The 12,652-nt window shown below is 40.9% G+C and overlaps 1 protein-coding gene and 1 long non-coding RNA gene across 8 annotated transcripts in view; one reads left to right on the top strand and one right to left on the bottom strand.

The window, feature by feature from the left end:
* LOC308390315 (metabotropic glutamate receptor 8-like) overlaps positions 1–12,652 on the top strand; it is a 147,713-nt gene that overhangs the window by 57,528 nt on the left and 77,533 nt on the right. The window lies entirely within an intron of this gene.
* On the bottom strand, positions 3,974–6,899 carry LOC308390340. The gene is made up of 3 exons (XR_013970431.1): positions 6,824–6,899; positions 4,388–4,487; positions 3,974–4,068 (listed from the first exon to the last, which is right to left on the bottom strand). It is a non-coding gene; the product is annotated as an uncharacterized lncRNA (long non-coding RNA).

Genomic DNA, 12,652 nt, shown 5'->3' with positions numbered 1-12,652 from the left:
TTTCCCTGGAACCAACTCCACATACATTCCATGTGACAAACTTCGGTGTGATCATGTTTAAACTAACTATCCGAGTGTTAAATGTTTACTTGCCCACTGGGACACCTTGGTTCTTTTCATTTTCTGTTTTTAGCCCTACTGTTGTAGATGTACTGCTCTGCTTTAGTATTGTTGTATGACACAATAACAGACAAGCTTTAGCTGTTGGACAAATTGCCTCACATTTGACCCTAGAATAGTCTGATATGCAGAGGTGTTAATGGCTGACTCAGTGACTCAATGCAAGGTGTGCGGGTCTTGGGGTTGCAAAACATGCCGAAATCATCACCCCTCCTCCAATATGTTTAATACGTGGTATGAGGTGTTTGATATGTGTTTGGTTTTCACCAAACATGGCATCATGTCCAAAAATCTCCATTTTCATCTCATCTCTCCAAAGGAGATTGTTCCAGTCTAGTCATTTTTGTTAAGATGAAAATTTTTTTGCTCTAAAGTTCTGAACATCACTAGAGTGTATTCTGAAGGAAGCATGGAAGTCAGGGGTTGAGAGAGACAAAGCATTTATCCTGCAGAGTGTAATGACTAGAGAGTCAGCATGTAGGAAAAAGCAGCATTCACATCAATGTGTTGAATTAAAGTTCTAGGAACACAGAACTTCTTAGACTGTAAGACAGTTCATCAGAACATTTGACAGATGAGGACAAAGAAGGCCTCTGACTTTTTGTTTCTTTGTCAGATAGATGTGCCAACTTTCCAAGATCTAATTGAAAAACCAGAACAGAACATAAAACCAGATGAAAGGATTAGCTGTCAGTGCTGAGGTAAAACATCAAAACAGTTTAACTGTTTGCAGCACTGTTCAAGGTTTCCATTCACAGCAAACAGATGTGATTATGGCACAGCCTAAATGAGATGTTCACTTTTCTATCAGTTCATTCTGACATAAGCCAGAATGTTTACAACATTTATCTTTATTGTTGCGATTCATTAGCTCCTATGTTAGTATCCATTAGTATCCACCTTTAATGTATGACTCTGTGAAGCAATCATTAAGCTTGTCATTCTCTCACTGTTTTTCTTGGAAACCATCCATCATTCCCACTGTGTGAAACCTCACTCTTTCGTGTTCGATCATCACTCTATTTTAATGATAACATAATACTGCTTCAGCTCCTATAAGCATGACAGCAGTGGGCAATTTTTAAATCCTTCTTCTTTTGATAAATGTGAACTGTGCAGAAAAAGTCCTTCACGATGAGTCTTGCTATTAAAAGGATCATTACAGGCTATGATTCTGCATATGTAATAAAGATCATGCAGACTACCATTACAGCTAAATACTGGTGCTGCTGCTAGGTCTACCAGTGATTATCATGAATGAATATTTACACCTCAGGACTCAAACATTTCAAAAAGTAATGCAATCAGATTACTTGCGTACCGCGATGAATGACACACCCTAATTTTGCATCATCAGTGTTAGTTGTTGAGCCTATGTTTTTCCTTCCATTGCTGAATTATTAAAGATACTCTCAAGTGTGTGTATTTAGAAGATGTGAAAGAGAGTTTCTAGTATTTGGTCATTTTTTATTGAGTCTCCCAATCAACACTAAAATCTGATCCAGAATCATTTCATCTCATTTCTAAAATAAGTAGCCTAGCTACTTGTCAAATACACTTCAGGGCGAATAACCACTCACATTCAGTGCTAATTTAAATGTCTTCATTTCAGTCAGTCAGTTTATGATCGTGTGTGATCAAAGCTATCAATAACAGCCCACATTAGCTCAATAGCAATAGCTCAGCAACTTCTTAACAAGGAAGCACTTCAAGTTCAAAACAGTTTAAACAAACTCTCAACAACTTTTAAAATGAATTTGATGCAAAATTGCAAAATCTGAATAAAATAGACAATTATCTTGTCTATCACATAGCTCTACGATAAAGCAGCTGGTATTCTTGACTGTTCTACATGTTATTGCACACAATAATGCTTCAACCTCCTCCGATTTACCTTCACATTCATACCTGTGTGTGTGTGTGTGTGTGTGTGTGTAAGCATGTGCAAGAACTTGTGTGTGTGTGTGTGTGTGTGTGTGTGTGTGTCATGGGGGTGCGTTTGTGTAACCTCCTGATCACAACTGTTTCTAACAACATCCTTGGTCATAAAAAGGTAATCTCCCCCACACCCAATACATGGCTCAATTCCTGTATTGGTTCACCATACACAACACAGTGAAACCATAAAAAGGGCAGGAAGCTTACCAAACATCAAACAAACCTTCACAAGGGATGTGCTTGTGATAAAACACTACAGCCTCCCCCCAGAACCTCGAGAGGCGGACAAAGGAATGCCTTGATCACAGAATTTGAAACAATGTACACTGTAAACCCGAATCAGTTGACTGAACTTAAAACATTTGTGGAAACTGATTACCTCAAAAGTTTTAAGTACACGAACTCATCTTTTCTAAGTATGGGGTACTCAAAATTTGTATTTATTGTTAACTTAAAAATTTTAAATTATATTTTTATTTTATTAATTGAGCTTTACTTAAAAACTATATACTTTAATTTTAATATTTTTGTTTTTTGTAGTTTACTATTTTGATCCAACACAATGCAATTATATTACAAACTAAACGCAAATTATATGATTATTAATTAAAAGATATTTATTATTAAATGTTTGAGTGTAGACTAGTAAAAAAAATTAGAGAAATTCATTTACTTTACATTTTGTTTATTTAACATTTTTTATGGAAATGTAAAAACATCACTTAGTGTTTTTATAAAACCACTAACATGGACATTGGCACCATAAAGTGAGCATTATAAATTCAATGTAGAACATGTATCTTTTTATAAAATCACAAAGGACAACATCAGTCCTAATTGCATCTTTCTCAAAATACATAAATTCAAAATAAAAAGTCAAATACTAATCACTTTTGTTTGAAAAAGAAATGAAAAACAATTTTATAAAATGGGTACAAATAAAGATGATCATCTTCCAAATAACCAGAGCAAAATTAGGTAAACTGATGGAGTTAAATCCACCCAAAGTCCGTAGTAAACTTAAAGTGCTTTAAATAAAGTGCTTAAAACAAAGTGCTCAGTAACAGAGTGCATGTCCTAACAAACATTGCCTTATATTCCTTCCAGAACTACTCTTTCAGCAACAAATCATTTTTAAGAGCATGTAGGCAGGGTTTCAGAGGTTTGCCGTCAACAAGCCCCATGAAGATTTTTTGGACAAAGGTAAATGTGTGAACGTGCTTCCTGGGGTAGTCTAAATGCAGAGCATAGATCAAGCCAAACAATAAGGCAAATGCATCTGCAAATCTGGGAATATCACGCATCACCAAGTCGCCTTCCACCACAATGGCCATGCTTGAGGAAGTAAAATGGACTGGACTGGTCTGGGAAGCGCCGTCGGTAACCACTGTGAGAAGGGCAACTGGAGTGTCAATGAGGGTCGACTCATCCAATGTGTCCGCCTGGAATAGACACAGTATCAATAAGTAAGGTTGGTTTGAGAGAATGTGACAAGCAAGACCTGTAATCTAGCAAAAAATTCAGCAGTGTAGTGGGTTACTTTGTAACGGGTTAGGGTACTCTACTTTTTTGAAAAATGTACATTAACGCGTTAGCTTCTTGCATTACATAATTAGTATGTTTGTTATTTTTCTAAAAAAAAAAAAAAGAAGTCATTTTTTATTTTATGACTTTATCTCAAAAAGAAACTAAATCTTGACTTCAGCCTTGTTTTTGGGGCCACCTGCAGCGTAGCCGAAGTGCTGTGATACGCCTGTGCCCTGCTCCTGACCCTGTGTGTGTGTGTGAGGGTTTTCTAAAGAGAGGGTATTTTGCTTGTACAATTTGGTAGCTGCTAGGGTATTAAATTGTATTTAAAAAAATCCATGGTGTTTTATCTCACTGGCAGAATTTAAGTGATGCAAAAATACACTTACATTACGTCTTAAAGAATTCTGGGTCCTCCTCCCGCAGGTATACAGGAAGGGCACGAAGCACTGCAGTGCGTTTCACGTTGATATCAGGCGCCTCCTAAAAAGGGAAAAGAAAAGTTCATTGAACACAAAGTTTTCAGGTGTCATTCTTTGGGGAGAATACATGTTTATGAAACTGCATGACATGTGACTCTACATAATTTTGGAGACATTTCTTTTAAGACAACCTTTCTGTCTCTTATGACAAAGAGTCTGTATCTTACTCATTTGACAAAAATCCTACACAGTATTTTAAAGTAACATACCAGATCAGAGCTGTAATCTGTATAAAACACAGATGTTCAAAGCAAGGAAAAATTGAGTTTTTATCAGTGAAACTTTTAATTTGTGTTAATTTTATCATTATCAATATTCACCTGAAGATCATAATGATTCAGGATGGTTCGCAGAGCCTCTGATATCTTGCCAGTCCGTGCAGCCTTCTGTCTGTATAGAGCCATAAGTCGTGGTGTGTGTCTGTCAAGTTCAGCGTAGAACTGGTTCCGCAGGTTAATGTTTGTGACTCGGTGGAACTCCGCAGAAATCTAAAATAAAACAGGACAAAAACATCCAACATGAAGCCAAATTACTGACCAAATTTACATCTTATCATTAAAGAGGAATTGCCCAACTTCTGTCTAACCTTGCTTTATAGATGTCCTATGAATTTTTTTTTTCTTTAAATTGGACCCGAACCACAAGCACAAATGTATCACAAAGCTGAAATATATTTTTGTTTGTTATCTATTATTTATTTATGTGTTATTTATTTATTATCTGAATCTGAAGAGATCTGCTGAACTTGCATTGTTTCATGTTAAACTGAAGAAGAAGAAAAAAATCAAAGCACAGATACCTGAGAGTCAAATCGCAGAGCAGGCCATTTCTCTAAGAAGTTCTTTACCATTGGGTTGTCTTGAACAATTTCATGGCGACGAAGTGCGAAGGTAGTCTGCATCAGTTTTTCAATCATTACTTTGTTGGGCTCAGTCTTCTCAACCTCATTTTTTATCTGGACTCTCATATCCTCCAAACTGACCTGATCTTCTCCTCTTGGAAAGTTTGGGAGGTAGTTCACCTCAGCTCTTCTGGCTCTTTTTATGTTTGAGTGGGGATGCTCTCCTTCAGGGTTGTTAACACTCCTCCTGCCAGCGTTGACAGACACCTCCACACATCCAGATCTGGCTAGCTTGGTGCGATAATTTCCCATCTTGAATTTTAAACTGGTCTTCCAACCATAACTTCCATTCCTACTTCCAGGCTCTTTAAGACATGGATGAGTGGTAACAAGAGCTTCTGCTGCCAAACCGACATCTCCATCACTCGGATAGGCTTTGAAGGTGTGCATCACTGAAGCCATGGTCTCCAAGATGTTGTGCTTTTGGGCTCGAGTCAACTTCAGATGTTTTCCAAACATCTCAAAGGCTCTATTTCCCTCCTCAAGGAGATGTTCAACTTCGTAAGAAAAGGTAGGTACTGGGAAAGTGTCAGGCCAACACTTCAGACGCTGAGCTAAAGGCACATGAGGAAGGATGTCTGTATCAGAACTTGCACAAGAACTGACATCACTTTCAGATCTCAGTACTTTTAGTGTGCCCTTCTCTGGCAACTCTTGAATATCCAGTAGGCAGGTAAGTTGCCCATTAAAGTCGGGGTCTTCGTATTGTAAGGTAAACTCAAAGTCCAGCCTTGGGTTGAGCTTCTCACGGAGTATGGTGATTAGTTTTTCCACCGACTCAGGCCGCTTAGTTAGAGAAACCTTCACAACAACATCTGTGGTGAGGTGAACTCTCAGCAGGAACTTTTGGGATACTGCCATCATCCTATGAATAAAACAAGGAATGGAGATGATTTTTAAAAAATGAATCGTCTCATATATAAAAACACTGTACATCATACCATTAACCTTATTATGGTCAGTGATAATTATATACTCAGCCATCATTACAGCTTTCAAAAATTTCAAAAGTACACTGTACATTTCATGACAAAATAAACACTTAGCATGGTAAAAAAAAAAACCTTACAATTACTGCTGTTTACTTTGAGTGCAGTCTTGAATTCTATGGCCGATCATCCAACAGTCCAAAACATAGGTAAGAATTTCAGATGTTACAAAGTCACAGGCCATCATTCCATTTAGTCATGGTAAACAGTAACCCTCTTTTAGTTTTAAGTTTTTACCATATAATCAACATTGTCTCACCATGTATAAATTCTGTTAAGTTGGGAAAAAAAAAAAAGAAAAAAAAAAAAAGCACAGAATACATATGAATTTACACTGCAGTTATTTTAAAAAACCAAGCCAAACTGCGGGATAAATCTTTGCAAAGACACATTGTTATGCAATAGTACATAATACATCAGTGAGATACTTGTAATATTACACAGAACTTCTACTTACAAACTACTTCTTTTACAGGCTGCTGCTTAAGATAGAAGTTGCCACTGCTAGCTAAGTCACTTTTGAATGATGCTAATGAGAAGAAGAAAAAAACCCGGCCGAACAATGAGGCTGCTGTTGTAAAAACGCCAACTTTCTTGCGTTGGCAATGGGTCGTTAAAATATCACTAAGACACTTTCTTTATGTGCAATTCTTATTAAAACTGTGTTTTAATCGGTTAAAACTGTAAAACTGACGATATCATCGGTTTGAAAAAGAGCGCGAACAACAGCGAACAACAATTCACTACCTGGGTCTGTGCTGTTTAACACAACGGCGCATTCAAAAACAAGTTAATGGCTGCAACATATTAATATACTTGCTTTTTTACGGAAAAAATAAACATAACGAAGGTTCCGTTTTACTTACAAGTTTCTCCAAATGTGCTCTCCGGTCGCTCGAGAAGGGCAGCCATATTGAACAGAATTTTCTGTCAACGTCGTTCAGGTTAGAGAGAAAACGTCATGACGTCATGACGTACAAATGCGGAGCTCGAAAAAAAAAACATTTACTCAAAAATCATAATTAAAAAAGCAGTATTTACTCTTAACTTCTAAGCCATGTACAATTAGAACTGTTTGAATCGTTAAGAGAACAGAAAAGTTTTAAGTTGTTTCAACTTTGTGACGCATTTTAATTGTTGTATCCACAAACTTTATAAGTCAGGTGGACTGTTGGGGTTTACAGTGTAGAGGTGGTAAGCATAAAAATGACAACATTTAAGAATTCACTTTAACAAACTAATCATGGCACCACAGGAACAAGCTCTAGGTACAAGCTCCACACCAGGCAAGACCCCAGTTGCCCCTAAGACAATCCAACACATAACAGCAGGGTTCAAGATAGGACATACATGGAACGCCATAAGCTAAGTGTCTTGGATTTCAAACCAAAATTACCATAATGGCACACACAATTCTTCTTGTATGCATATACGTACAATAGTAATATGGACTACCAGTCAAAAGATGATAAATGGTAAATGGTCTGTATTTGTATCTCTCAATGAGCTTCATGAGGTAGTCACCTAAAATGGTTTACCAACAGACTTGAAGGAGTTCGCAGAGATGCTGAGGACTTGTTGGCCCTTTTGCCTTCACTCTGCGGTCCATCTCATCCCAAACCATCTTGATTGGGTTTAGGTCAGGTGACTGTGGAGGCCAGGCCATCTGGCGCAGCACTCCATCACTCTCTTTCTTGGTCAGTTAGCCCTTACACGGCCTGGAGGTTTGTTTGGGATCAATGTCCTGTTGAAAAATCAATGATGGACCAACTAAATGCTGCTATGAACGATTTGGTCTTTATACAACCAATGGAAGAGCTTGGTGCGCATTGCCAGCAATAGGTTGGACTTGTTCTCGGTGGGTGTTGAACTCTGCCATGGCTGCCCTTTGTCACCAATTCTGTTCATAATTTTTATGGTAAGAATTTCTAGGCATAGCCAAATGGTGAAAGTAGTTAAGGAGTTTAAGAATCTCAGGGTCTTCCTCAAGAGTTAGGGTAGAGGGAAGCGGGAGCTCAACAGACGGATTGGAGCTTAATGTAAAAGTTAATCTCTCAATTTACTGGTCGATCTTCGTCCCTACCCTCACCTATGCTCACTAGCTCTGGGTAGTGACCGAAAGAATGAGTTCACCGATACAAGTGGCAGAAATTAGCTTTCTTTGAAGGGTGTCTGTTCTCTCCCTTAGAGATAGGGTGAGGAGTTCATCCATCTGGGAGCAGCTCTGAGTAGAGTCACTACTTCTCCACAGTGAAAGGAGTCAGTTGAGGTGGTTCGGGCATCTGACAAGTATGCTTCTTGGGCGCCTCCTGAGTGAGGTCTTCCAGACATGTCAAACTGGGAGAAGGCCCTGAGGAGGCCTCGGGCAGATCCAGACACGCTGGAGAGATTATATCTCTCAGCTGGCCTGGTAACTCCTTGGTGTTTCCTTGGAAGAGCTAGAAGAGATGGATAGGGAGGTCTGGGCTTCTCTGATTAGACTGCTGCCCTCATGACCCAGGCCCAGAAAAGCATGGAAAAAGAATGGATGGGTGGAAAGATCTGTGACAATACTACTGAAATGATCGTCTTCGGACTGGGTGAATTTTCCTCATAGTTTTTATATGAACAGCTATTCAGTCATGAAATGCAAACAGTTTCTTGTGTATTGTGTATTTCGCTGTCTGTTTTACTTAAACACTGTTTGTTCAGACAGTGTCCTCTCTCTACTGTCTGAGTAGAAACATTTACATACATGCTTGAAATATCTGAATATATGTCCATAATGTAACAGCTTCTCATCACACTCCACTGAACTGGTGTGTTGAATACAAATATGTTGCTGAGCTGAAGGACCATCCTTAAAGTTGAAAATGTTACAAAATACTCTCAGGGTGGAGATGAGATAAACACAAGCATCTTCAATAGAGCCATTGAGAGAATGTAACTGATAGCTAAAGCCCTCAAGTTAAGAGGACTTCTCAGCATCAACCTTTTGTTTTTGTTTGTTTACCTTGTTGGTAAAATTGATTGGCTGGCTGAGATATTAGTTACCACATTTTTTTGTGATGGTTCCAAATCTCCTCTTCAATGACATCAAGTAAGGCCGTAAAGTGAGGTCATCATCAGTGGAGATCTTGAAGTTTGTCTGCTTGCCTGCCCACCTTTAACAGCTGGCGTTCACAATGAGAAAGTGTAGGACTGGATAGAGCTTACAGTCAGATCAATAGACTGACAATAGTAGAAAATTAATCTGGTGTAAGTGTCAGACAAATAAGGAAGATGGGGAATAAAGGGATTTTTATAATTTGGAGAATAATCAATGAAAACAAATATGTGACAATTTTTACAAACTTATGTTGTTCATTCAAACTGAAAGAAACGCCACAGAAATACTAGTGGAAATTTCAGCATTTCGAAGATGCCAAAACTGTCAGGCTCAATTCTGGAAAGATGTGTCTGAAACAGTACATTTACATTTAAAAGTCTTAGAATATGAATATTTCATTCAGTGGAAGAAAAATGTTTATTCTTATTACTGTGATTAAAATTCTGATCAGCTTGTGGTCTTGCTTCTCCCGTACAAATTGTATTCATATCGTACTAATTAGGGATCAACCAACTTGCGTTTTTTAGGGCTTATGAAAGCTACTTTTGGCTGCTCAGTCGTTAGAAGGGTCACCGCAGCAGGTAGCTTTATATTTATCTTTTGCAGAATTTTTTTGCTAGATGTCCTTGCTGACCCCTGAGAGTGTTTGTATCTCCAGCTTGAAACAAACCAGTAATCTTTGGCTGAATGTATAAACAAAGACACTTTGGACCCACGAAAAATTATTAATCAAAGGGAACAAATTATAGAATATATATGACATCGTTTTGTGTACAGTAGTGTAAATCCAGCAAAGAAGTTATCCTTGAATCTTTTCTTCCACTATTTAGTTCACCTTTATCACCACCTGCTGATATAAGTAAAGCTGCTAATGCTCTCATCACTGATGAGAGCATTAGCAGATGAGAGCATTAGCTCTGAGCTGGGAGAATAACGCAGGTCTAAATCCACCAGTTGTGAGATGAATATGAAACATAGATACTTTAAAAAGTTGCAAATTAGTTATACTGCAAAACCTAGGAAAAAGACTTTTGTGCAAGAATTGTGTAGATTTTTGAAAGGATTAAAAATGCAAAATGTTTTCATGTGATTGGGAATCTCTCTCATGTCACTTCTGTTTGGCAGAAAGATTGTCACAATATCCCAAATACTATTAGGTCAGGCACTTAAATATAAAAAATAACGAATGAGTAAATTAGCACACCTTTTTAATAATTTCATATTTTATGAGGTGGTGTACTGCAGCATTGTTAGAGCAAAGTTTAGTATTGTTAGCAATTGCATGCCAAAATAGTATCATCTACTAACTAAGAGCAAGGGTCACCTTCCAACGTGACATGAGGGACTGCAACATTCTGTGCTTCACGGAGACATGGCTGACCCCCACAGTGCCGGACCAGGCCGTAACTCCGTCGGATTCATTCTTTGTGCTCCGCGCGGACAGAACGGCAGAGTCGAACAAAACCAAAGGTGGAGGAGTGTGTTTCATGGTAAACAGAAAGTGGTGTGATGCCAGGAGCATTTCTACTCTCTCCAGCGGCTGCTCGCCACATCTGGAGTTCCTGAGCATTAAGTGCCGCCCTTTCTATCTGCCCCGTGAGTTCACCTCAGTTATCGCCACGGCGGTCTACATCCCACCCCAAGCGGACACAGGTATGGCTTTGTCCGAATTACATGATGTGCTGAGCTCGCTTCAAAACAAGGACCCGGGCGCAGCCCTCATTGTAGCAGGAGACTTTAACAAAGCGAACCTCAGACAAGTCATGCCAAACTTTTACCAGCATGTCTCGTGTCCAACGAGAGGGGATCGGATTTTGGATCACTGCTACACGCCATACAAGCAGGGCTACAAAGCTGTCTCACACCCGGCTTTTGGGAAGTCTGACCACAACGCCATCTTCCTCATTCCCCAGTATAAACAAAGCATACGGAGGGAAGACGTGACCACAAAGGAAGTAAAACGGTGGACTGCCCAATCAGAAGCTACGCTACAGGACGCACTCAACGACGTAGACTGGGACATGTTCAGAGCATGCGCAGTCGACATCAACGAGTTTACGGAAGTAGCAGTATGCTTCGTCAATATGCTAGCGGAGGAGATTATCCCCACTGCGAGAGTCACCACATTCCCAAACCAGAAACCGTGGATGGACAGATCGATCCGCACTGCAGTAAACGCCAGGACCGCCTCCTACAACGCGGGTCTCGCCACTGGCGATATGAGCGCCTACAAAGCGGCCTCATACGGCGTGCGGCGCGCGGTGAGAGATGCCAAACGCAGGTACCGGGAACGTGTGGAGTCCCGCTTCCACCAGGGCGACACACCATTACGGACTACAAAGCCAGGGACACTGCGCCGATCAACGCCGACTCTGCATTCACCAACGAGCTGAATCGGTTCTACGCCCGTTTCGAGGTTAGCCAGGCGGCTAATGCTATCTACCGCCTGACTACCGAGGACAGTGACGTCATCAGCGAGAGACCGGTGACCAGCATCGCGGAGCATGACGTCCGAGCGGCACTGAGGAGAGTGAACACAAGGAAAGCGGCGGGGCCAGACGGCATCACCGGCCGTCTGCTGCGCTGCTGTGCTGACCAGCTAGCAGGTGTGTTCACTTACATCTTCAACGAGTCCCTGGCGAAGTCTGTGGTCCCCACATGCTTCAAAAGATCCACCATCATCCCTGTGCCCAAGAACAGCAAACCCTCATCCCTGAACGATTACCGGCCAGTTGCACTGACCTCGGTAGTAATGAAGGTGTTTGAGAGGCTGCTGAAGAACATCATCTCCTCCGCCATCCCAGACACCACAGATCCGCTGCAGTTCGCCTACAGATCCAACAGATCCACAGAGGATGCCATCGCCCACGTCCTACACACCACTCTCAGCCACGTGGACAAGAAACAGGGTAACTATGTGCGAATGCTGTTTGTTGATTACAGTTCAGCGTTTAACACAATAGTGCCCTGCAGACTGTTCACAAAGCTGAGGGATCTGGGACTTAACAGCCGTCTGTGTGCATGGGTGTTGGACTTCCTCACTGGCAGAAGGTGGTGAGGGTGGGCAGGTGCTTCTCCAACAGCATCACCATCAACACAGGAGCACCTCAGGGATGTGTCCTCTCGCCACTGCTCTACTCCCTCTACACTTCAGACTGTGTGGCCACCCATGGCTCCAACACCATTGTGAAGCTTGCTGACGACACAGTGGTGTTGGGTGCCATCTCCAACAACGATGAGGCGGCCTACATGGATGAAGTGAAGAATCTGGCATCGTGGTGCCAGGACAACCACCTCCAGCTGAACGTCAGCAAGACCAAGGAGCTGGTGGTGGACTTCAGAAGGGGTCAGCACAGAGACTACAAGCCCATTATCATCAATGGAGCTCCAGTGGAGAGGGTGCAGTCCTTCAAGTATCTTGGTGTCCACATCTCCTCAGACCTGACATGGGCTGCCCACATTCAGGTCCAGACCAAAAAGGCTAGGCAGCGCCTGTATCACCTACGACAACTGAGGAAGTTCAGGGTCTCTCCAAAGATCCTCAGGATTTTCTATACAGGCGCTGTGGAGAGCATCCTCACACAGAACATGACATCGTGGTTCGTGA

Source organism: Rhamphochromis sp. 'chilingali' (assembly GCF_963969265.1).
Source record: "Rhamphochromis sp. 'chilingali' genome assembly, chromosome: 2".
Classification (NCBI taxonomy): Eukaryota; Metazoa; Chordata; class Actinopteri; order Cichliformes; family Cichlidae; genus Rhamphochromis; species Rhamphochromis sp. 'chilingali'.
This window is presented reverse-complemented; position numbering and strand designations above follow the sequence as displayed.